General features: G+C 37.2%; 1 protein-coding gene across 2 annotated transcripts in view; it reads left to right on the plus strand.

The window, feature by feature from the left end:
- LOC134540578 (ras association domain-containing protein 10) overlaps positions 1–27,305 on the plus strand; it is a 281,320-nt gene that overhangs the window by 100,353 nt on the left and 153,662 nt on the right. Inside the window, exon 1 of one of the 2 annotated variants that reach the window (XM_063383399.1) lies at positions 19,545–20,146. The exons of the other annotated variant lie outside the window; for it this stretch is intronic. The gene's annotated coding sequence lies outside the window, so the exon portion shown is untranslated. Of the gene's footprint in view, positions 1–19,544; positions 20,147–27,305 lie in introns of those variants that run through there. 2 annotated transcript variants of the gene reach the window in all.

Consider the following 27,305-nt stretch of genomic DNA (forward strand, 5'->3'; position numbering starts at 1 on the left):
AAGTTTACAAACACAATATCTATCACTAGATTTTAAATTAAATAATGCCTTTAAATATATGGATCAGTATTCAATATCAATCTGTAAAGTATAAGATTTGAAAGCAAATTATAATATTTTTATTTTTATGTTGCCTCTTTTTTTTTCTTTTTTTTTTCGCATTCAAAACCGTTAACTCAATATCCGTAAATTTACGACTATCCCTGACTAATTTTTAGCCAGCATTCCTCGTAAATTTAGTAAAGAAAAAAATTTTTTTGCAGCGTACATGTACTTCCTTCGCAAAACTAGTATTTCGTAAGTTAGTTGGCAATCATGCCGTCACCTAAGTTATTATTAAACACCATAAAAAATGTTCTCTCATTTTTTTTTATAATTTATCGAAAATATCACTGTGAAAAAAAAATGTATCTATCGTGGTGCGCAATCAGGCATTTTCTAGAGATTGTTGAACTCTCGTGAGTTCAGTGAATTTACAGGTTAGACTTAACAGACTTTTAGTTACACTTGAAAAAGTATCCGCCTGGTTTTTTTTTCCTTCCTTTTTTTGCTCCTCCTGTTGTAGGTTGTCAAATTTCGTTCTAGACTATTACGTTCCTTCTGTTGTTACAAGGTTTGTTACTAGCCAGAGAAGTCTTTGTTCTAAATCTACAGTCTACAGGCATTTGTGAGTGTTTATAATTTAACTTCAAACACACACACACACACACACACACACACACATATATATATATATATATATATATATATATATATATATATATATATCGCGGGAATTAAAACTAAAGCTTGAAGATTTATAACAATATAAATAACTCTACTACTGTTCCCACGAAAACATGATCGGGGTAAAGTATTTACTATGGGCGTCATCGAATTAGTTTGAAGTTATACTTTTAAAGGCGCGTTATTAAAAAAAATGCGAGTGAATTTTTACGATGCGCGCGCAGCATACAACGACATTTTCACAGGATGGAAAAAAAAGGCTACATACAAAAAAAAAGAGGCCACATAAAAATAAAAATAATATAATTTGCTTTCAAATCTTATACTTTACAGATTGATATTGAATACTGATCCATATATTTAAAAACATTATTTAATGTAAAATCTAGTGATATATATTGTGTTTGTAAACTTTTTCAAAGTACATTTATATAAGTGATGTTATGTTTCCATACGTATAATTTATTTTCATGTTAAATTATAAATATAACGTTATTATTAAATAAGTAATTAAAATTATTAAATTAGAATAAACATTCCGTATATTTATTGAATGTCATTACTTATTAAATCTCTATTATTTTACTAAGGTGTAAGGAAAGTCCTTTAACTGCTTTCAAGAATTTGTACCGGGGAGTTTTCATGTCCAAAACATATTCTAAAAACACGCGTTTAGACAATTTCACTCTCCTATAAAAAAAATTTAAAACGAAATACGGAGTAAATGTAACTACAATCCGCCCTCAGAATATTTTTCAATGCTTTTCGTAGACACACACCACTCTGAAACCTTAAGCGGTTTTTAAATCACGTGGGTATTTCTAAAGTGCCTCGTAGTTAACGTAATAATTGTATAAATATAGATGGAAATTAAAAAAAATCTCTGTTACCGTCTTTTATTTTTTTTAAAAAAAAAAAGGCTTCACTTGGAAAAAATTCGATCATTCACTTTTTAGAGGACGTTTAACAATTGATTACACAAAGGACATTCTCAACTGAAACAAACATGGCAAACAAACACCTGCAAAGAGCTTACTCTTTACTCCCTCTTGAATCAACGAGTAATAAACGTTACATCCGTTTTCTATGCCCACTTCCGTTACCATTTGATGACGCCATCGCACAACTTACCCTGCCTGTTGTACGGGGACGCACCACAACGCCGCAATACCACAACGCCGAACGTACAATAACGCCGAAAACCATAACGCCGAATGCCAAATTGACTACAACGCCGACAGCTAGAAAACTGATGTGTACCACAACGCCGAATTACCACAACGCCGAATTACCACAACGCCGAAATACATTAACGCCGAAAAATGTAATTGCAGGACTGCCACAAAGCTTAGGTTAGATAAGGTTAGGCTAGGTTAGGCTAGCCTAGGTTAGGTTAGGTACACAAATTCATTTAGTTGTGTTAATTTTGCTCCTGTGGCCTCCCCTCCCCGCAGCAACATTTTTCGGCGTTACTGTATTCGGCGTTGTGGTACACAGCAGTTTTCTAGCTGTCGGCGTTGCGGTCAATTTGGCATTCGGCGTTATGGTATTCGGCGTTATTGTACGTTGGGCGTTGTGGTATTCCGGTGTTGTGGTAACGACCCCTGTTGTACAGACGTTTCCACTTCAATGAATAGAACCATTTGAAAGGTCGCTGCCCTCCAACGGAAAGAAGTCGCGTCTAATTCACAACAATAGAGGCGGCTGGAGTCGGAAATCGTTTGTCGGGAAGAGCATACAGAAAGCGGGAGGGGAAGGGTAATAAGACACTTAAGATTCACCACACCCGAGTCAAACGCCCGAACAGTCATCTTCCGCGCATTGTTTTCTTTCCTTTTACAAAAGTAAAAAAAAAAAGTTTTAAAAATAAATAATAAGTACTGTCGTTTCAGCATTAAATTTTCTCAATTATTCGTCCTTTATAAATTTCCTGGGAATGTTGATTTTTCCTAGTTTTAGTGATTGTAAAAGATAGTAAAGTCTAGTTAGTAATTCTAGAGACTTACAAAAAAAAACATTCGTAAATTGTAGAATTTTATTATGACGTTTGAGTTTCAATTACTTATTCTCTGTTATGTCAAATAAAATAAATATATATAATAAAAAAAACTAACACTGCGTTTTAAATCCTTATTTTCTGTGATATGAAAAAAAACAATTATTATAAAAATAAATTACTTGATTTTGTATCCAAATTAGACTAAAGGATTTCGTGCGTTGAGTGAACCTAATAAGATTTCCGAATCAGCACACAGCAAAAAAAAATTATAACATGAGTCTGGAAATATTTTTTTTCTGCAACAGTGTGTATTTTTGCAAAATGTGTGTTCTTTATCCAAAACTGCGAAGTTTCATGAGCGAGCTGTAAACTTCAGAAATGTTTGAGAAATGATGTATTCGCCAGAGATGTGCAAATATCTAACCTCGGTAACGCGACAATTCATGTGTTCTCATATTGCAAATGAACTCATAATACGAAATTCGGACACCAAATGTAACGTAGAATTCTTTTAAGATAAGGCCGAGCGCGATAAATATATGAAAAGTATTTATTTAAAGGGAAAAAAAAGGGCGAAAGTTATTTACCATTTTTAAAACCTGACTATGATTCTGTTTAACAAGGTGGTACTGCCTGCACAATAAATTTTTAAGTAGTGATATAAATGAAGAACTGAAATTATCTCAGGACTAGCAAGTTATCATTGATTTTGTCACTGGCTTGACTTTTCACATATAATAGATCACATTTGGTGGATGTGTGTTGACGAAATTTGAGACTAAATATAAAAATTGTAAGAAAGCTATCGTAATAAAGTTGCAAGGAACATGCTCAAATACTATTAGGCCTAATGATGTTTTGGAACAAACTTATAAACCTTGTAACCAGGGAACCTTTAAAATTACTTCCCAATGATTACATGTAGGGCTAAAACTGGGGTCGTCCAAACAAACTAAGGGCTCGGTGGAAAATAATTTTTTTTTTCATGCCCCCTCTCCCCATTATGTAAGTACAACTTCTTAAAATCATACAATTTAAAAAAAAAATCAGAAGACTGTAAACAATATCTGCACGTATCACATAACTCGTAAGGTTTACCAATAAATAGAGACCGGAAAAATTCGCGGATTCATTTGGCGATAGGCTCGAATTCAAATACATGTACCTTTTATATGTTTATGCTACTGGCGTTACAGTTCATCTGGGCGAATCTCAACCAGTTATAAACCCTCAACCAAAGAATTATCGAATCACAGATAAATCAGCTGAGATGACTTACAATTTGGCAGCCAACGAACTTGTGTTATTTGCCCAAGTGTACAGAGGAATGTTCAGTCTATCCTGAAGGTCATCTAAACCACGAAATTTTCCGGTTCCTACCAATGAATACTGTTAGCAATAGACTCATAAGTTTCATACTAATATCAGGGTAAACTAACACGTTTAAAAATATTGTAACATAAAAAAATGGTGCGTGACTTCCATGCCCATTAGAAGTGAAACTTCGCATATGAAGGTATAATAATACACGCTATAATAATGTGTGCAATTATGCGTGTGCACTATTATGCAAACACGACATCGAGTGCCCCAGTCATGATCCCCTTTCTCCTTCTTCAACCAGTATAGCACCTCACTCCAAATCGTCCCACTTCTCGTTGCCCTCCGAGTATTAATTACACTTTCGTCACGTTCTGGTGACGTCATTCTCTCGACTTGGCACACCGGCTGAAAAGAAGTTTCACTTCGAAATAAAATGAGTATCAGCTCTGATTACCAAACGTTGTTTAACTGTGAATACAAATTCCGTTCGCGGAAAGGCGACCGCTCCACAATCGTGCCGCGTTGAAAGCAAAACGCAAACAATTGAAGATCGTGACGCAACTTCTACGGAGGTGAAAGTATATTCAGTCCCTCTCCTTTTTTCTTTCTTTCTTTTCCCTAACGAAAGTCGAACTGGCGTTGCGGTTGGAAATGCCAGGGTGCCTTACCTTCTTGCCGCCACCTGCCACTTACCTGGCGTAACCTCGCCAACACCGGCAATTTGCTGAGGTTATCTCCATTCGCATGTCGTACCTATGAGCATCTTCGCCTTAAGGGGGGCCTGCCTAGTCAGGAGGGTTGTATGTGTGTCAGCGAGGCGGGATGATAAGCGCGACGCTCGCTGGTGCTTCTAGCGCGGTGTCTCCTCTGGACTGGCGCGCAGTCTTCTCGTCGTGCATCGAGCGGCGACCGTGACATCACACGGCGGAGAAATGAAGATAAGCGCTATAATGCAAGTCCCTTGAGTGCTTTCCGTACCGGCTGTTTCATGCCTAAAAATTATTCCGAAAACACACGTTTTAGCCATTTACACTCACCTAAAAAATACAGTTTATTAATGAAATACGGAAACAGAAATTCTCATCCGCCTTTAGCATATTCTTCAATGCTTTTCGTAAACTATTCAGGGAACGGTTTACAAATATGGTACTGATGGTACTGGGACAACTCAAAGCATAAATTCCCTGGTAATATTCCGAACCCAGTATTACTGCGAACACCATTTTGCAGTAAAACAATTTGTTTTCATTTTAATGTACAAATTTAACGATATCAGTAATTATACGTGACTATTTTCTGTTCCATTAAAAAAAAAATTATAGCGTGCAAGAGATCCATCGTGATAAGTATACAGGCAAATTATTCAAATAACAGTACTGACAAATTTACAAAAAAAAATTAAATGTAACAAACTCGGCTTGCGAGGCAGTGTTTTAAGGCTATGTTCCACCGCCATTATGATGTTTTGAATTTTAATGGCGTTTTTCTTATCCAGGACAATTGCCACGGAGTTTTTAATGTATAGAAGCACGGAGTTGGGAATTGTCAGGAGACGGCATGCTGTGACGTAGGTGAAGTCATTTCTTAACGTCGCCTCCGCCGTATTGTGACGCCCAAAACATCGCATAAATGATGCTTGACCATGTCTGACAATGGTAATAAGTATGAATGAGAATCTCCGTCGTTGAAAACAGTCACTAATTTTTTTTAATTTTTTTTTAAAGTCGTTTAAGACTGTTTCCACACTATTAAGACAACACTTCAGCCAATGTTTTGGGTGTTTGACCGATATGGCGCAGCAATCAACTGAAGGAAAAAAAACGCCTTCACACACTTACCATGTAAACATGCAGCCATGGCCACCCCCTGGGTGTAAATGTATTAAGTTTAAAATAGTACATAAAAAAACTTTCGGCTTAGTCTAGAGGCCATGTAGGTGCGTGTCTAAGATTATATTTATTTTTGAAGATTCTGTAGACTCTGTTTACGAAATACACTACTTTTTTTTTAATTTTCCAAAAATATTCGTCAGGAGCACACTATGAATTTCATTTCGGGGGGTGATAACACTTTTCCAACTGTTTTGCTTACTTTTTTTTTCTATATGTTGGTGGGAAAAATAGATATAGATTTTTTTAGCATTTGTAAAATAAGGGGGGGGGGGAAGGAGGTTTATATATCCCCTATCGCCCCATCTGTGTACGTCCTGAGATCCATAAAACATTATCACATATTCTATTCAGCCAAATTGTTTGTAATGTTCTCTGCTTATTGAATTTTTGGATTTTCGTAGAATATTTACAATATTCTCGACAAGAATTAGCTTGAAACTGACGTTGCTGTGTCGCTAGTCTATCATATTAAGAAGAGTTTCTGTTCTTTTTGGCGAAATTTTGCAATAGTTGACGTTCAAAATAAAGGGAAACAAATCCATAAATCTATTTCGCAAAGTAAAAAAAAATCCCCATCCTCTTAAATGAAGCGTTTTAACTCTGCGTAAAGCCTGGGCATAGAACCGTCGCGAAAGGAAGATCCAAATGAATGTTAATAGAATACATAGGAAACCTTACAAGTTATGGGATACACGCAGATCATATTAACAGATATATCCTCCGTTAAACTATAAGTTTTTAGTTTTTTTTATAGCATGGAGTTTAAAAAGTTTAACATTACTTAATAGGGAAAGGGGTCCAAAATAATGTTTCCCTCCCCCTCACGAACCATTGTTAAGTTTGCATTGTGGAAGGAAAAAAAATCGTGTTAAGAATGGTTAACTAAAAAGGGGGTTGTCTGTAAAGTCGGTTTACAGACGATATTTTTACGTGATAGGTTCATAAAAAACATTGATGAAAAATTGAATACTTTTTTAATTTTCAAATATTATTTACAGTTTTTGCAAATTTAATTTACATAATTTGTTTAAATATAATCACGAACAATTAGTTATAGAAATAAACTGAAATCAAATCAATGTCAATAAACTGTTTATTTGAAATGACGAAATTGGACAAATAAATATATTATTTTTAAATTGCTGCTTTTAAAAAAGCCCGCCTGAACATGTTAGATATTATAGAAGATTTTCTCGCAAGGTGGTTGGCCGGTTCTTGCAAGCTCGGCTCAGGCGGAACGTGACAATGAGTCATGCTTTTTCGTGCGTGCAGCCGGCGTTCATCGCTTTATAAGACGTTATCACGTCAAAAAATTCAAACGACTGTATCCTGTGAATGTGAATTATTTTTTAAATACGGAGATTCTAATTCATACTTACTACCACCAGACGTGATCAAGCACCATTTCTGCAATGCTTTGGGAGGAACAATATATCGATGGCGAGGTTAAAAAAAAAACTATGTTGGCGAGTGTTTCAGTACTCGCCAGAGATGAGTACATCTAACCTCGGTAGCAAGTAAATGCACGTGTTCTCATGTTGCAAAAAATACACTTATAGTACGAAACTCGGACACGAAATTTAACGCTGAATTCTTTAAAATTGCTGAGCGTGATATAACTACATTTCTGGAATCGATTCGCACTTAGATTCCGCGCCCGCCGCTAGAATTCGCTGCCGGAGCAGCTACATGGAATATCGATTCTTTTGATTAGCAGACCGGAATTCTAAAACTACATACTAAAACGGCTGAGATAAAAGCGAAAAGGAAAAAAAATTGGGGGGAAAAAAAACTTAACCCGGGGTTTTTGCCCTGATTTTCTACAACTAATTTTATACAAATACTCCCCATCTTGTTCCATATTCATAAAACAGTTAACACTAGAAATTTTTTCACTTTGCCTTTGTGAACTTTGGCTCTCGACATCCGCCACAGGTGATGCCACCTGATGGTTACGCATTTCCGTTCCCTGCCACACTTCCGGATCCATTCACGGAAGTCACCCCTGCAAAAATGTTGCGTACCGACGAGAGCTAAGATATTACACATATTATTATTTTTTGACGTGACAACGTCTAATAAATCGATGAACGCCGGCTGCACGCACGAAAAAGTGTCTCGTTACGCACATTGTCCCGTTACGCTGTGTCCCGTTTCGCTCATTGTACGCTTGCGCCGCATCTATCTCTCTTCCACTCGATTGGAACAACCATCGATTTTACTTTTTCGAGGCACATTAAACTTGAAACACTCCCATTGGTTTCCTACTTTTCCTATCATTGTCCTATCTTTAACAGAAGAACACAGATTGGAAGATGTTAAATAGCAGACATGTATAAAAGTTATAGTTAAAATAATCTATTCGTAAAGTAATAAACATATTTGAATTAATGAGAGCAAATAAAAGTAAATTTGTCAATTAAATTGTAGATTTCATTTCACTCCTTCTTTGTATCCATTACAAAATAGCGATAATTCAATTAAAAATGATTCAATTTTATTCATAAAAGTATGCAATAACTTCATCAATTTAATTGTTATGACGTTGTCACGTTAAACTATCGTCCGTAAACCGACTTTACAGACAACCTTTTTTTTTTTATGTGACTTCAACCGCGTTCCAGCATGACGTCTCCTGGCATATTTCTCGACTCCCTTGGAACGAACCAGGAAGAGTAAGAGAATGACGGGGGGGGGGGGGGGGGGGGGAACCCCGTCTCTTTCAGCTGTCAGCGGCGGGGCTTACAGTCGCCGAGCACGTATCTTAACCCGCATCATGACGACTTCTGTCCCATCTTTCCCGCTTCTTTATCTTCAACTACAAATCGATACGTGCCTGCTGGTGTGTGAACGCATTTCCGCGCGGGTTTTTTTCCCTACCCTCCTTCCCCACCCCCACCCCCACCCCAACTCCCACCTTCCTTCTCCGGCGTGAAGTCACGTGTTCGTCAGCTCGCCAATCACAGCGCTGCAGAAGCCGAGGGTTGTCACGTGACTACATCCTGCCTCCACGCTCGTATTTATTTTTCCGATACACACCTGCACGGTAATAATTGCGACCACGTTTGTCCCGGCTTGTTAACATCTGGACGCGATGATAATGAAAATTTCCAAGGCCGAAATTTCAAATGCAACGTGTTCGCGAAGCATCGTTGTGAAACCTTTTTTTTCGGCACAGCCTACATGCGTGGGTAGATTTCCAAGTAGGTATCTATTTCTCCTGTAAATTTCAGATAAAAATTATACGATTCACAAAAAAAATTGAATGGATTCGATGGTGTGCTTTCTTAGGGAGTTATTAATTTTTTTCCGTCATTCAATCCCCGTTTATTCCACCCCTTGCAGAAATGGTTGTTCGTATCCAAAATTTATTCATACAAAATATTTTGGTATTACTTCAGCGAATTATAATACTTTAAAACGGATGTGATTTTTTTTTATATTATGGGAGTTACAGCGATTATTCTGTTTGTTAATTATGTCACATAAGAAAAAGAATGCGATACTGCTTCCCGATTTGTTTTGAACTATGTATATCAGAAATAAATAAAATATTTTTCTGAAATAAGCATTAAAAAATACGCATCTTAAAATCAAGCTGTATATCTATGCCAAAGAATGTCTAAGATTTGTGCTAATGATATTTTACTGTACCATATATCTGGGAATATCCGTTTAAATTATTCATGGCATGTCAAAATGATTGCAGTAATTCTTGAGAATAAAAAAAAACACTGCTGAATTTTTTTTAATATATTATTTTAAAATTAATTTGTGAAGGAGTTTAGGAAAAACTCAACAATTATTAAAAGAAACCAATTTGAATAAAAAAAATGTATATGCACGTAGAAATTCTGACGACATTTACATAACTATTATTCCAACATTTTTTTATAAATATTCATGAACATTCTTATGCACGGTGCACGAGAACTATATTTTTATTTGCTTGTTAACTATAAAATTTTAAATTCAATTTGGATGAATAATATTTAAAACCTCCTATTGTCTCCGTTACACACACGCTCACTATTGCGGCCCAAGTCACAGTAAGTTATATATATATATATACTGGTGGAAAAACTTTCCATATTTTCAAACAAGAATCCTGTAAAAAATTCAATTAAAGATTATTTTGTTAGCAAACACTTAAGAAAGTAAATAATTATTGAAAATGAACAGTCTAGGTATAGGGTTTATTTTTTTTTAAAAAAAAGTAAGTAGTTTATTGACGCAGAAAAATTACATAAAAATGGCGCTTAGCATTTGAGGTTATCCTTGATACAATATGAATCATTACATGCTCCAGCCTTAACGTCTCTTTCATGTGACACACAAGAAAACGAGACTCTGGGGAGAAAAAAAAAACCTCACTTAATCTGAAAATAATCAGGAAAACTTAAAAAAAAAAAAATGATTTTCCAGATTATAATTATTAACGTATCCATGGAATAAGGAGGAAGGTTCTTGTTCATTTTATATCTGTGTGTACATCACATCTGTGAAAACTGATTACATAACTTTAACAAAAACATAATACATAAATATGGGGCAAAAATTATAAAAAAAAATATTTATGTCCCTTAGAAAAATCTTATTAATGAAAATGACACATAATAAAACGAGACTTTCAAAAAAGGAAGAAAAATAGCTTATTTTGTTTATTATGTTGCTTAGGTGTGAGGAGGTAAGGCCTCCCAAAAATATCGGTGGTTCCGAGGGTGGGAATGTACATAGGTACTGTTCGGGACACAGTCTTAATCTATGTGCATAAGGTATAAATAAATACCCATTACCGAACTTCCTAGATCGCTTGGTAAATTTTGTACAAAAAGTGCTCAATATCTAAACTCTTACAGGCAGGTTTAAAACGCTTGAAAAAATGTCCGATAACCCAGGCTGACGGCAACTGCAGGTATTTGTTCCGTGAAACACCATAAAACCGCTTCAAACCACTAAAAAATTAAAGCACTATCTGCCGGATTACCAACTTCCACGATCCCTGTAGAGATAGTGGTTAAAGATTACACCCACGGGTTCTGTTCCTTCCGCCATATCCGATCCGCGGACAAGACAAGACTCACTACATAAAGAAAATTCCTTTTTTTTCTTAATTTAGAATGAATTTTACTCCTAACGATGCTAACCAAGTAGGTAAGTAGTATATAATAGCCGGAACTAGATCAGACGCCAGGCGGTGGTGCTTGGTGCCGGTGTCCGCCATCTTGGATTGTGACGTCACGGCGGCAAAAATTCCTCAAAATTCCTCAAAATTGACTCAAAATGACTCAAAAAAACCCTTTTTAAGAAAAAATTTCCCGTTTTAGAGGGAAAAATTCCCGTTTCGAGGGAAAATTAGGATTTCGAAAAACCACAAAAGTCGTTTTGCATTTAAAACCACGAAATTCCTGATAGAGGCTTAAGCATCCTTAACTCAAGCCTCAGTTAAGCCTCTTTTAGGATTATGACGTCACCGTTGCTATTTTCGTTGCGTCCGCCATCTTGAAAATCCGCAATTTTTATGTTAGAAAATCGGGAAAAAATTTAAAAATCATTAAAAAAATTATTTGATCGAATTAAAAAAAATATTAAAAACCACTGTTGCAGTTATCGTTACGGTCGCCATCTTGGATTATATAAATGTTGCATATTTCGTTACACCCGCCATCTTGGTTGAGTACAATGTCATTCTTACACTTTACGTTACGACCACCATATTGGATCCTATTAATGTTGCAATTATCGTTATGGTCGCCATCTTGAAATTTAGTCACCATCTTGAAATTTAGACGCCATCTTGGAAATCCGTAATTTTTATGTTAGAAAATCGGGAAAAATTCCAAAATTCATCAAAAAATTAACTTAATAGAATTCTGATTGATTATATCGATTCCCGTCCTTGGTTCGAAACCGGTGAGGGCAAAAAAAAATCAGATCCTTCCTCCACAAAAGCCACCTACAGACTGACCTACCACCACCAATAACTAGGTATTTACCATCAGCTGGTATGACGTCATGTCCGCCATCTTGTCTTTGTCCGCTGGAGGCAACCATCTTGTTTTCGTCTGCTAGAGTGTGCTGGAGACATGTTAGTATAATGTTCTGGAACTGAGGAATGCTGGCTACATACAATAATGGCTTTTTTTACTTGCATTTGTATAATGTAAAGCAATAAAATAAATAATTTAAATTATAAGAATTTAATGTTTTTATTTTTGTATTCTGATTTCTAACTAAGACTTAGATCTCGTAACTTGCGCTTCCTTTTAGCCTTTTTTTGTTGATGGAGCTTCCAAATGTGCTGCCTTTTCGATGATGGTGCTTCCAAATGTGCTGCCTTTTCGTTGTCGGTGCTTCCAAATATGCTGTCTTTTCGTTGTCGGTGCTTCTAAATGTGCTGCCTTTTCGTTGTCGGTGCTTCCAAATGTGCTGCCTTTTCGTTGTCGGTGCTTCCAAATGTGCTGCCTTTTCGTTGTCGGTGCGTCCAAAATGTGCTGCCTTTTCGTTGTCGGTGCTTCCAAATGTGCTGCCTTATCGTTGTCGGTGCTTCCAAATGTGCTGCCTTTTCGTAGTCGGTGCTTCCAAATGTGCTGCCTTTTCGTTGTCGGTGCTTCCAAATGTGCTGCCTTTTCGTAGTCGGTGCGTCCAAAATGTGCTGCCTTTTCGTTGTCGGTGCTTCCAAATGTGCTGCCGTTTCGTTGTCGGTGCTTCCAAATGTGCTGCCTTTTCGTAGTCGGTGCTGCCAAATGTGCTGCCTTTTCGTTGTCGGTGCTTCCAAATGTGCTGCCTTTTCGTTGTCGGTGCTTCCAAATGTGCTGCCTTTTCGTAGTCGGTGCTTCCAAATGTGCTGCCTTTTCGTTGTCGGTGCTTCCAAATGTGCTGCCTTTTCGTTGTCGGTGCGTCCAAAATGTGCTGCCTTTTCGTTGTCGGTGCTTCCAAATGTGCTGCCTTATCGTTGTCGGTGCTTCCAAATGTGCTGCCTTTTCGTTGTCGGTGCTTCCAAATGTGCTGCATTTTCGTTGTCGGTGCTTCCAAATGTGCTGCCGTTTCGTTGTCGGTGCTTCCAAATGTGCTGCCTTTTCGTTGTCGGTGCTTCCAAATGTGCTGCCTTTTCTTTGTCGGTGCTTCCAAATGTGCTGCCTTTTCGTTGCCGGTGCTTCCAAATGTGCTGTCTTTTCGTTGATGGTTCTTCCAAATGAGCTGTCTTTTCGTTGGTGGTGCTGTCTTTTCGTTGTTGGTGCTTCCTTTTTTGTTGATTGCGCGTAGCACAAAATGTAGTGATTGAATATTTACTAGTTTATCACCTCTTGGTGTTACTAAAATATTTTACAAGGATACTCGGTCCTTTAGAATGTATAAAAATGTCACGATGGATTACGAAGGTCATGTGGTCCTAAAATGACTAGTCTATACGTCTGATAATGACATGACTCGGTCTCATGGACTGAAGACAATTGATCTATATGTGTGGCTTTGTACATGAACGGCTTATATGTTATTCAGATTATTGAAAAATTAGACTTTCATAATAGGCTAATCGGCACTGTATTAATTCGTAGGTCCGGTATATTGACTTGAGTTTATTTTTGTAGAGTGAATTATTAATAAACTCCGCGAAAGGTAATGGAAAACAGAACCTAACATTTATTTAATAATTAGTTACAACTGTCTCTGGTCAAGAATCGAACCGTGGACAGGGATCCATCGATTCAATTTGTTAATTAATAATTGATTTTTTCGGAGACTATTGGAATTTTTCCCGCATTTCTAGCTAAATAATTACATGATTTCAAGATGGCGGTCAAATTTCAAGATGGTGGGAACCTCAGTAATAATAAATGATTTCTGCACTGTAGCATGTTAGAATAAAACTAGCATGATGGTAAGACGAGTACACACAATATGGTGTCCTCCAGCAGACGAAAACATGATGGTGGCAATGACCACTAGCATGAACTGAACATAAAATGACGGATCCGTGATGGACATCAAGGTCAAGGTCAAATTTCAAGGTATAGGTCAAAGTTCAAGGTCAAGGTCAAAGGCCATGGTCAATTTTCAAGGTCAAGGTCAAAGTTCAAGGTCAAGGTAAAGTTATGGTGAACAGAACATTATACTAACATGTCTCCAGCACACTCTAGCAGACGAAAACAAGATGGTTGCCTCCAGTGGACAAAGACAAGATGGCGGACATGACGTCATACCAGCTGATGGTAAATACCTAGTTATTGGTGGTGGTAGGTCAGTCTGTAGGTGGCTTCTGTGGAGGAAGGATCTGATTTTTTTTTTGCCCTCACCGGTTTCGAACCAAGGACGGGAATCGATATAATCAATCAGAATTCTATTAAGTTAATTTTTTGATGAATTTTGGAATTTTTCCCGATTTTCTAACATAAAAATTACGGATTTCCAAGATGGCGTCTAAATTTCAAGATGGTGACTAAATTTCAAGATGGCGACCATAACGATAATTGCAACATTAATAGGATCCAATATGGTGGTCGTAACGTAAAGTGTAAGAATGACATTGTACTCAACCAAGATGGCGGGTGTAACGAAATATGCAACATTTATATAATCCAAGATGGCGACCGTAACGATAACTGCAACAGTGGTTTTTAATATTTTTTTTAATTCGATCAAATAATTTTTTTAATGATTTTTAAATTTTTTCCCGATTTTCTAACATAAAAATTGCGGATTTTCAAGATAGCGGACGCAACGAAAATAGCAACGGTGACGTCATAATCCTAAAAGAGGCTTAACTGAGGCTTGAGTTAAGGATGCTTAAGCCTCTATCAGGAATTTCGTGGTTTTAAATGCAAAACGACTTTTGTGGTTTTTCGAAATCCTAATTTTCCCTCGAAACGGGAATTTTTCCCTCTAAAACGGGAAATTTTTTCTTAAAAAGGGTTTTTTTGAGTCATTTTGAGTCAATTTTGAGGAATTTTGAGGAATTTTTGCCGCCGTGACGTCACAATCCAAGATGGCGGACACCGGCACCAAGCACCACCGCCTGGCGCCTGATCTAGTTCCGGCTATTATATACTACTTAGGTATATACTGTAACTTACATACTACTCGATTAGCTTTCGTTATATGAGTTTTTAAAAAGAAAGCTACAAGTCACCCCCGTTTCACCAGCTTGGCGTTCGAATTTCGAATAATGAAAAATAAAAAATAAAAATTTACGTAGCTCTCTGTTCATGCCATTTATGCTCAATTTCATATCTTCACGTGTAGTATATTCTTAATAAAATATCATTTTGTATAAAACAAATATTGTATCCCATTTTTACTCCCTTGGGAAAGTAATTTCAGAAATAAATCAAAGAAAGTTTATAAATTTTCGTGTTCATACTTCATAGCATATGTTTTAACATGAGCTTGAACTTCAGAAAGTGGTAAGAAACAGTTGGTAGTTGTGATTATTTTTTCAACCCCATCATTTTAACTCTCTAATATCTCCGGAGATATAATTTCATGTTATAAAATAAAACCACAAACTGTTTACCTAATTTGTGGTCAAATTTCGAGTAAATGTATAAAACATAGGAAGTAATTCTTTATGAGTTTCTTAACTTCCACTTAAGATGATTCGGTGATATAAATTTATCTTTATAGATGGATCCAAAACTACCTCATTTTCTTCCTCTTAGTGATGGAATTTTTTAATGACATATAGCTTACGTGTTAATACAGTATATGCGCTATATCTGTTTTACATTTAATCTAAATCGTTTCCGTAGTAAGGTCGTAATTTACTAAGAAACTTTTAAACTCAAAAACTTTCACATTCATGTTAATAGGGAGTAGGAAAAGAATGTTTAACTCTGTTAAGAAAGGTATGTAAAGTATTAAGGTACTGTTGATCACCTTTTGCTTATTTGCGGCAGTACTGTACGCAAGTCAACCTCAGTTTTTGAGTAGAGACATTATTCGTGCACCCCTGCTAGTACGTCAATGTGAAAGTTTGAATGACTCAATAATTTATATAACTTTTATGCTGACATATGCTACTTCTTAGTCATATAAACAAATTTAATAAGTTATTTAGATGAAAATTTTTATTTTTCTATATATTTGCAACTATGGAGTGTCAGTGTGTTGTTTTGTATTAGCTCTCACTAGTTACACATTCACAATGTAAAAAAATAAGTATGGTACATTCTAAACTATATATAATATCATTCAAGTACATAAAGATAATAAGTACACTTCAGTGCAAGCTTGATTTACAAGCTATGAAAAATTAAAATTTGTACATAAAAAGCAAGTCATGAATATAATTAATTTGATAAGAAAAGTATTATTTTATGTCCCCAATGTAATTATAAGCGTGTATTTTGTTATTTAGATACGTTGTCATGATTAAAAATATGTTACTTTTGAGAATGTTCGGGAAAATTTTTATATACCAGAAATTGCGTAGGAGGTTAATAGTAGGCAAAACAAATTAAGTCCGTACTATTTTTACCCACTCAACTCGGTCAATCGTACGCAATTCATATTTTAATAATTTAAGAAATAAAACACAGTTCCCTTTTATGCAAATTACTAATATATACTCGGCTATATTTAAAACTGACCTAATGCCGCATTGCTACAAATTACATATTTACATTGTCTTAAAATTGTCTTAACGAAATGTTTTGTGTCGTTGTTACGTGCGTGGTTACCCCCACCTTCCCCTGTTAGTAACACATTTAGGGTGTTAACCCCTTAAAAATATAAAGCTCACTGGCCAGCCCATTCCGAGATGAAAACCCCTTTGAAAATTTAAGCATAGTGTATATACGTACTAGCCCAGTTTTCAATTTGTCCAGCGGCGCAGTGGGCTATAGATGCTCGGGTTTCAATTTTTGCTGTCAGTAATTAATATGTGCCTTCGATAATATGTGCTGCTGCTGGGAAAGATTTTTTTTGGTTGGTTTAAAAAAAAAGGGGGGGACGAGATGAATTCTTGCCCCCGAGTGGAAAACTAGTACAGTTAAGTCCCTGGGAACGACATTGGTACAGACAAGTAAAATGGTTGTGTGTATATGACTTGATTTTATGTACATGCAGGCAAATAAAATTGCAACAGTTGCAACATTAACTATAATGTTTACTTTCCCAGCATAATAAGTCATACACTTCAGGTAAAATTAATCGAAAGATAACCATGTTTAATTGAAAAACAATACACGGGACTTTTTTCCCCCGTAGCTGCAAAATATCTGTATATAAATATAATATATATTAAATATTGTTTTTTTCTCACTCCCTCTCTTTATTCCTCTCGCGTTTTTAACCTATTGTCTATATTTCTCTCTCTTTATCTTTTCCTCTTTTTATTTTTCTTTAATATTTCGTGTTTAGTATTTCGTGCATGATTTCAAATATATTCATAATATATGAATGTATTTAATTATTAATAAAAGGTTTCTTTCTACTGAACAAGTACTCTTTTAATATTTTTTTTGCTAAGAAATCAAAGGCCAATTTTTTTGTCAGTCCAGGCATGTGCTGAATCATGTGTTAGCCTAAAAAAAAATATTACATCCAGCACTGTGATGTATTATTTAATTTAAAAATCAGATATAAATTGAAAATTTTGTGATAGCTGAGACCAAACGTAGCTTTGATGGTGTGACATGGTTTATAAACATATTTGAGGTTATCAGTCCGAATTCATTTGCTGGAGAAAATTGAAAGCCATTTTCCGTCCAATACTGCCCCCGCAACTCTGTTGTTAAATATTGTTGGAAACAAATTTTTTACGTTCTAAAAAAACATTTAAAGAGTACTTGTTCAGTAGAAAGAAAACCTTTTGTAAATAATTAAATACTTTCATATATTATGAATCTTTTTTTTTTAATCACGCTCAAAAACGAGAAATATCTGACCGTGTGACAAGGCCTTTAGGGTCACCACTGCCGGTCGTTTTGTCAAACTTTCGCTTACAACACCTTCCAATAAAGTTGGTCAAGTAATGTCGGAGGGTTGTGTCGTCACCGAAAAAAGACACAAGTGCAGCCATGTTTGTTGGCAAGTCGGATGACGCGAGTTCCCGTCTAATAACTCGTGGGTATACAGGACTGGTTCTAAGAAATGCTGGCTGGACGTTGGACGGAACCAGCCAATAAGAATCGTGCCCAGCGAAAACGAAAAGGGCTTCTGCTTCACTCGATAACAAATCTTCAAAAATGACACGATTTTTTAAAGAGGCTATAAAGGTCAACAGTACGAATGTTGTAGCCTATTTTAAAATAATTTAAATTTAAAAAAGCCAATAAAGTGTCGTAACTTTTTTTAATTAATCGACGTGCATTTTTTTGTGTAAAGAGTATTAATGTTAGATAAAATTTATTGATGTTTTATAAGTTAATGAATGCACATATATCCAAACAAGTTAAAAATTTACAACCAGCACTTTGCTGCAGTATTTTAGTTTCAAACATTGATTAAAATAGAAAATAAATAAATTGAGTTATGTCAGTCCAAAAAATAAATTAAGTTAATGTGACACGATTCAAATTTTATTTGAGGTTATCTGTATAATGAAATGTTTCTTAGGTTTATATTTTATATATTTATTTCTCAGTTACTATACATTTATAAATGTTTACATTTGTCAAAATACCGAATGTAATCTGGAAGTGACTAGATGCACTCACATAAAAAGCTTGCTTTCGTGGGTGCTAAAATTTCCTGGTCAATTAAGGGAATATTGTTAACAAAGTGTAAAAAAAAAGGGGGGAAATTATTATTATTATTACTTTATAAAGAAAAAAAGGGTTGCCTGTAAAGCCGGTTTACGGACTATAATTTTACGTGATAACGTCATAAGAAAACATTGATGAAAAATTGCATACTCTTTTAATTTTCAAATATTATTTACAGTTTTTGCAAAATTTAATTTAAATAATTTGTTTAAATATAAATCGCGAACATCTAGTTAAAAGAGACCGCCTTAAACCTGTTTTGATATCATAGAAAAGATTTTTCTCGCACGGTCGTTGGTTGGCCCGGTTCTTGCACGCTCGGCTCAGGCGGAACGTGACAATGAGTCATGCTTTTTTCCGCGCGTGCAGAGAAACCATACATTTCTACACATACGTACTTATATTCCAATATTTCCCCTTCAACTGTGTTGTTCAAATGTATGTAGTTGGAGACGAAAAAGTGTGACAAGGGTTTTTTTTTAGTTGTGCCGCTGCACTGCGGTGGGTTTGTCGTGCCACCCACAGTAGTGGCTTCAACTTTTAGAACAGACACGCCCACTCCACGGGCTAATACCTCCGTGTAGATTATGGATGGTTGGTGAGGAGGGGGGGGGGTGTGGAAAGAGACACAGGAAGGGCGTCTGCCGCCTTCCAGCCCGGGCGTCAAGAGGTGGGTGAGTCGTACAGCCGGCACCTTGGACCGGAAGTGCGTGTCTCGTCTTCGAGAACGTGGGCGGGACGTGCAAGACATATACTCGCCTCCGTCAGCTACCGGCAACTCTTGAGGGGGGGGAGGGGGGGGTTAGTCCCCCCCCCTCCCTCCGGGGGTAGGGGGGAGGAGTAGGAGGAGGAAGTGAGCACAAGAACAATGCAGTACATCCCGAGTGCGCGCACGAATAAGGCGCAGACACGCGCGCGGTTATTACCAGGAAGAAGAAGTGTCTCCTTGCTACTACCTTCTCCCTTCACGCGTGACGCGTCTCTCCTTTCCCCCTCCCCCAACTTCTATTCTTCCGTCCCGGACTCTCTTTACGTCGCTTCCGCGCGCAGTTGGGATATACGACGGAGACGCACCACAACGCCGAACGTACAATAACGCCGAATGCCAAATTGACCGACTACAACGCCGACAGCTAGAAAAATCCTGTGTACCACAACGCCGAAAAATGTCACTGCTGGACTGCCACAAAGGTTAGGTTAGGTTAGGTTAGGTAAGGTAAGGTTAGCACACAAATTCATTCAGTTTTTTTTTTTTTTTTTTTTTCATTTTCATTTTGCTCCTGTGGTCCCACCTTCCCCGCAGCAACATTTTTTTCCGGCGTTACTGTATTTCGGGCTTTGTGGTACACAGCAGTTTCCTAGCTGTCGGCGTTGCGGTCGGTCAATTTGGCATGCGCGCGTTATGGTATTAGGCGTTATTTTACTACGTTCGGCGTTGTGGTAACGACCCGGATACGACGACAGGAACGTTGCGGAATATCTTCTCCTTCTTTACAAAGGTACGGTGCGTCCCGTGTGTGAAATGCAACTTGTGTGTTTTTTTTTTTTTTTTTTTGACAGTTTTCCACGGCATGTAACGTTGATCGTGCGAATGGGTGGGTCTTTCAAGTACTCGCCAGAATATTGTGCAACATCTAACCTCGGTACCGGGGAAAAAATTCCGCGTGTTCTCATGTTGCAAGGCACACTATTTTATAATAGGAAACGCAGGACATGAAATTAAACGTAGAATTTTTTTTAATTTTTTTTTAAACAATGCTGGACCGTGATTGTGTTTTCAACTACATATTAATGGACGCGGATCGCACATAAGTTTCCGCACCCGCCGCTAGAATTCGCTGCCGGAGCAGATACGTTGACTATCGAATCATTCCATTTGCAGACCGAAATTTTAAAGTATATATCCCTATAAAATCAAGAAAACCTGAAAAAATATATACTAAACACCGGCTTTGAACGTGAATTTTAGATAAGGAAATTTATTAACATACTGCCCAACCTGTTAAAAAAAAAAAGTCACTAAACAGTTGATATTATAAAGTTTCCCCTTTGTGAACTTTCATTCGCGCCGTTTGCCGCAGTTGGCAGCACCGTGGTTATAAATTTTTGTTCCATTCACGAAATTACTCCTAAAGTCATTACACGCACACACACATACAAACACATACACACACATATATATAATGTTGGTGTGTATGTAGATATGACGTTGATAAACTCCGACACCATTTGACCGCTCGTCATAAAAGTTGGCACAACGAAGTGTTTGTTTTTCATGGAGAAGGTTTTTATGCTATACATAGGGGCATGCAGATCTCGCGAAAATCTTTCGAGAATAGCTGAAGGTTAAAACTTTCGTGATTGGGAGAGTTTCTCCCAGATACATATCGATTGTAACAACACCAATCGCAGTGATCCAGTGCGGAATCAAACGCGTACTGAGCGGCTCGGTCAAACAAGGCAACGACTTCTCTCGCAGACGGCCGCTAATTACAAGGAAGAAATCACAGGTACGGGTTTACCTCGTAGTCTAATAGGCGTTCAGATATTTTCGCGAAAAATGCCGGCCCCTAGCTATACATTTTTTGTAACTCGCCGCTATATGTCGCTGCAAGGCATCAATTACTACACCGTACAACCGATCGCCACGGGTAAACAGAAAATCATAGTTCATTGACATGCAAACAGTAATTGTGTGTTATTTTTCTATGTACACCACAGTCATATAGCGCTATCCATTTTGCTTCAACTCGCGGACAATAATATCAAACTGTGTTCAGCCCGGGCAACGCCAGGTTCTTACTGCAGCTAGTATTATATATTACCGATTATAAACTCGGAATCAAATTTGTGAGCTGGCTATTTTTTCTTTGGGTACCATCGACCTAATTTAAATATTAATCACAAGAAGTCATAACACGACTTGTCTAAATATACTAGTAGCGATCCTAATATCGCGTTTTATTGAAAATATTCAAAAATCTAAAATAAAATAGAATTGTTATAATTTATATTGAAAATATGACACAAAATTGCCCAAAAAAAATCTGTTAATCCGATCGCTACCAAACTACACAAGATCACCCGCTGGGCTAATCTGAAGATAGTCTGAAAATTTCATAAATATAGGTCCAACCGTTTTGGAGTCCATAGGGAACATACATACACATCGATTTAAATGTGAATATATGTATAGACATTGTTCCCTTAGCTTTTTTTGTTTGTATAAACAGTAACTATATCGTTGGCACATATTTTTGTGACCTTTTTAAGATAAAATAATGACAGCACGCTATATCTGCCCTAATGCTCCACGCACTTGCTCTAATAATACACACACTTGGGATGCCAAAATTTTCTGTGACCTTATTTAACATTACTTTTGCTGCCAACACGCAATGTAAAGAAAGTATAAATATCAAACAGTGAAATAAATAAAGATAAAAAATACTCTGTATTTATTTGCTTGTAGCATATTAAAACTCTCTTGACTGATTAGACTATGTAGCGTACGACTTAACACATAATAACAAGTATATGTGGAAAGGAATAACAATAGAAAAATTTTACTGTCTGAAAAAAATAAAATATAGTTTATATCAACCGCAGACCATTCCAAAATTTATTCGCTGTAATCTCACAAAAAATCGGCCAATTAATCGCGCTGTCTACACCCACGCAAACAAGCAGAGTAAAACAAACATTAGCGGAGAATATTATGAGAATAATTCGCGCAACGTTAGGCCCTACAGGATGTACTAACAACGTACAATGACTTGTTCTTGGATTTCGACTGCCATACATTTATTTTCAAACAAAAGCTTGACTTCATAAAAAGCAGCGGTTTTTACACGCCTGATCTTACACGTCTGAATACCAAATGATTAACAACAGTAAAAACAAAGATATTACAGTGTTCAAAGATAGAGTCCAAGTCCGTGGGTTGCACTCGTACCAAGATTTTTTTACGGAAATGCAAAGTCTGAAAGGCCTTTGATTGTCTATTGCAAGTTTACTTGTTGGATGACGTAGCGTAGGGATTTCTCCACAGCGTTTCGCAGTTGGAAAGGTGCGCAGGTTACACGTAGTGACGTCACGAAGCGTGCACAGCAACCGGTGTTAAATGGGTTTAGCTCGTTATTAACGAAAAAAGCTGAAGTGGAGAAATTAAATGATTTAAACCAAACTTCCAGCCTTTAGCATTATGAGTTCTCTTAATTACGTTTTTCGTGAAAGATAATCTTGCAGCTAATCAACTCGGCAAACGTTAAAGTTAATGTAGAAATATCACTAAATCATTTAAACGATCAAAGTTCGGAGACCGGATCTTGCAGAGTCGGCGCTCAATCAGCACAGACGAGAATAAAAAATAAATAAAATAATACTAATGTTGCCAGATACTTCGGACACAGCCTACACAAGTCAGTAAATATTACGTTCGAACTTTTGCAGTTTATTGTAATTTTAAATCTCGGGATAAATGAGCACGGTAGAACATCAAAATCTACGTTCAAGACATCTGGTCTGTGATTGCCTATGTTTGTGTGAATGTGTTTGTTTTGCTGGATAATAGGACATGAAGCACGACAACAAAGTTTGTAAACAAATACTTTGATGTTTAGGCCACAAAATAGTTAAGTATTTCCTCTGTTCCAGTAGTGTGATTAGGCATAAAATCGCTAAGCGTCACTAAAAAAAATAGTTTAACGTATTTTTCCAAGATGGCCTACCTTGACGCCGGATACTGGACCACACGTGCAGATACTCACTGTGCGAATCCGTGGACGAGTTGCGCGAAATGTTTTAGCACAAAATGTTCCGTGCACTTTCGCGGAACGACACAAACAACGAACGCGCCCGCACACGCAAATTTAACCGTCATTTGAACGCTTCTGCCAGAACCTCCTGACAAGAAGCTGCACAACCCCGAACGGCCCAAAACGTTCCATTTCCCATGATCCCCCGCGCCAGTCGCTTCGTTGGAGACGCCGGCAAGCCTCAGCCAATCACAAGGCGCTGTCTGGGAAATCAAACGTAAACGACCGTTAACGAATCATAAATTTCAATTAAAATAATAATTTAGGTAAACTTTAATACGGCAATGTCTCTGAAACTGCTTAAAAATACGTTTAAAACATAAAAAAGTTTTGTAAACGAAGTTTTTGCTCACGTAAAGTAAACACTTGCTAACGTCCGGTAGCTTAGCAACGGCGATCAAAAAACGGAAACAAACTATGAATCAATCAGTTTCAGCCCCTCTGTAATATTATTGTAATATTACAATAGCGCAATTTGTGGGTAGGTTTTTTTTCTTGACGTAATGTGTCGTTAATCTCGTTTTAATCTACGCGATGTGCATTTTAGTAATTCATATTCGTAGGCATAGACTAACACACACACCCCCCCCCCCCCAACCATATAATAGGAGGACCATTAACATAACGAAATATAGGTCTGAAAAAAAAAAGCCAAGAAGCGTTTTAAAAAAAAAACTTTTAGACAGTTAACTATTATACCGGCGTAGATTTTGTTTTTGTTGAAATTTACTTCTTCTGTTGATATTCGGAGCAGATAAAAATCTAGGATAATTTAATGTAATAAGTAAAATATCGTTTTTTTTTGTCTGTGATAGGAAAGTGCTAATACGAGGTGCGAACTCCTTCGTTAGTTTTTACATCTTAAGGCCACGGTTGCAGTGAACGCGTGTTCTGACGTGAAGAGGTTTCTGATTCGAGATCGTCATAACAATCGAACAACGCGAATGAAATGGAGGTTGTTTACACCCCCCTGCGACCGCCTCAGCAGATTACGCACGGACACTTCAGCACTATTTTGTCGTTCAAAACCAGTTAAATTCTGCGCATTCAGTTGTGACGTCTACGTGTTTGCTGTAGGTCACCAATCAGTAGGTCATTCATTACAAGGGATGTAGAACAATTAATAATTATTTTATTTGGGAACAAGTGTGTGAGGTAAGCAAGAGAGAAAAATAAAAACTTCCCCATGTGGTATATAACTGTTGGAGAAATGGGCACAAGAATAGAGTAACATTTTTACACGCTTTTTATTATCTTCACCTGTATGTTTGTTTGTATGTTTGTAACCGACTCCTTTGGGTGCGATTTTGACCCACTTTAAACGGCCAGATTTAATTCAAACTTTGTAGATTTATCGAGGACCAATGACAATACACTAATTTGATAAGGTTATTACACTAGATAATGCCCGGCATGGGTTGAAATGCCTCAATCGATTTTTTTTTAATTTGTTTGAAATAGATACAGCATCTCTCTAACACTGACGCAGGTCCCGTCATCTGGACGAATTCAACGAAAAAAAAAGCGAGCTCTATGCATGCGCGGCATAAACTACAAACACCCCCACACTGTAATATATTTATTTTTTTAATATTTTTTTTTTTTGGTAATGGAACAGAAATGGTCATGTAAACTTTACAGATATTGGTAACTTTGCGCATTCACGTGGAAATTGATGTATTATTACCACAAAAATAATGTTCGGTTTCTTACCCGGGCATTTATTTTGGCTTTTTTACTATCCCATTTACTTGGAAATGTTAAAAGTTTATTTATTTGTGATCTGTTCCTTGGATAGCTCTCCGTGTCTTATCGTGCGCTGGGAATGCGGTCAGGGTTCAGGTGTTGCGTGTTTGTTCTACGCCTAGACACGTTATTTTCCGTGTGTTGGATTTTTTTTTCTCTAACCTAACTAAAACTAAGTGTATTTTTGGAGGGGTCCGTGTTATGGAGGGACCTAGGTGCGTCTCAGGCCGAAGCCTATACGCCTAGTCATGCTGGGATTAGCCATGCAAGGAGAGGGTCGCATGCATCATGTGCTAGGAGGGGGATTGGCGCCATGACTAACTCCCCTCACTCTTAAATCTAGACTATAACTAGAGATAGGTTGGGCCCCAGGTAAAACCTGCACAGACACAGTGGGGAAAAACCCTGGGCGCATTCATGCGGGATGCAAATTGGCATGCATTACGTGTAGGAATTTACAGGAGACAAGAGGATGGTCTGGATGAAGTGTTGGGACAGAGTAGAAAAGAGTCTACCATGCGGGGTGGGGGGGGGGGGGGGGGGGGGGGGGGTTTGGGCACTTGGACTCGTGGTCCCGCTTTGCCGTGTGTTGGGATACCGGCCCCAGCGCCGGGTACACTCTCTTTCGGGGCGAGTTCGGGGCGAGTCGGGGCGAGTCGGGGCGAGTCGGTAGGTCGACACCTTTCGCCGAGGAACCTGACCAAGTCATTAAGGTCGCTCCTGGCGGGGGGATAAGAGACTGGGGAAGGAGAGGTGAGGGGGGAGACCGACCGGACGATTCGGGTCGGCGACTGTGACCTCTCCGGGGTCGCTGGGGTCACGGACAATGCCTCTCCCTTCCCTCCTTTCAACTCGCCCGTCTAACGCTGTGACGTCATCCTCCCCCTTAACCCCCAAACAACCACCAAAACCACCACCCTTCCTCGCTCTGCGAAGGATTCTTAACCTATTGCTTCTAATATTTCGTTGTTTCTGCACATGATTTGATTCATAACATAAACCCCCCCCCCCCCCCACACACACACACACACATATATATATTTATATATATAATTGTTTATTAAAGTCCTTTATTCTATACAGAATATTCCTTTGGAAACCAGTTACCAATAAAAAAAAATACCTTAGTTTGTAACACTACAAGGCAGATATCGTAAGTTTACACAGCAAATGGCTATGGTTATTTTTGCATATATGAAATATGTTTTTTTTAAGCAATTCTTAAGAAAATTAGCGTATAACTTAAAATTATAATTGATGTTTAATTCGAGCATAATTTTTTTTTAAAACCATGAACAAGATAATCGAATAATTAACAATTTGACTACTTGGTTTTCACCGTGCTTTTTTAATATGCGCAGTTAATACTGAAAAGCTTTTCAGGGAACTGTAACTTTGACTATTGGAGTTACTAAGACAACATAAAGCAGCATAAATACCCACGTAAGAATCCGAACCCAGTATAACTGCGAACATTATTTTGTAGTGATTTTGATGTTTTCATTTACAAATTTATAAATATCTGTAAGTTAACATAAATATTTCTGTTCCATTTACAAAAAAATACAATGTACTAAACAAGTCCTTATTTAATTGTTTTTTTTTTTATTTGAAGGCCAATATTCATGCAGAATAAATGAAAGCATGAACTGTGTAAGTACAGTTTTGGATCAATCGTTCAATAAAAATTATTTTGTTCCAAGTTCCTGAAAAACTCAGGTTTTCTGTGATATTGGAAAATACTATTTTTTTTTTACTTATTTACGTAATGATTTACTTAAATAAAGAGTTTAAGGACGAAGGCTACATACGACATTTTTAGTGTACTCTAATACATATTTTTAACACGGGTAATCATGCCTTGCCATGCCTTCTAGAGTCTGTCCATGTCTTCAATGAAACCTAATAATTAATTAATGGGGTTGTCATAGCTAAAATATAAAATGTGATACATAACCCACTTGCAAATGTCCATACGTACTGTCATAACTCTAATGCTAACACCGGATCCAACCTGAATTGAGATTTCAGAGCTGCGATTGACGAGTTACGAAAGTATGCAAAAGTATGAGAAAGTTTATAAACGTTTACACAA

This window comes from Bacillus rossius, chromosome 17 (genome assembly GCF_032445375.1).
Source record: "Bacillus rossius redtenbacheri isolate Brsri chromosome 17, Brsri_v3, whole genome shotgun sequence".
Taxonomy (NCBI): domain Eukaryota; kingdom Metazoa; phylum Arthropoda; class Insecta; order Phasmatodea; family Bacillidae; genus Bacillus; species Bacillus rossius.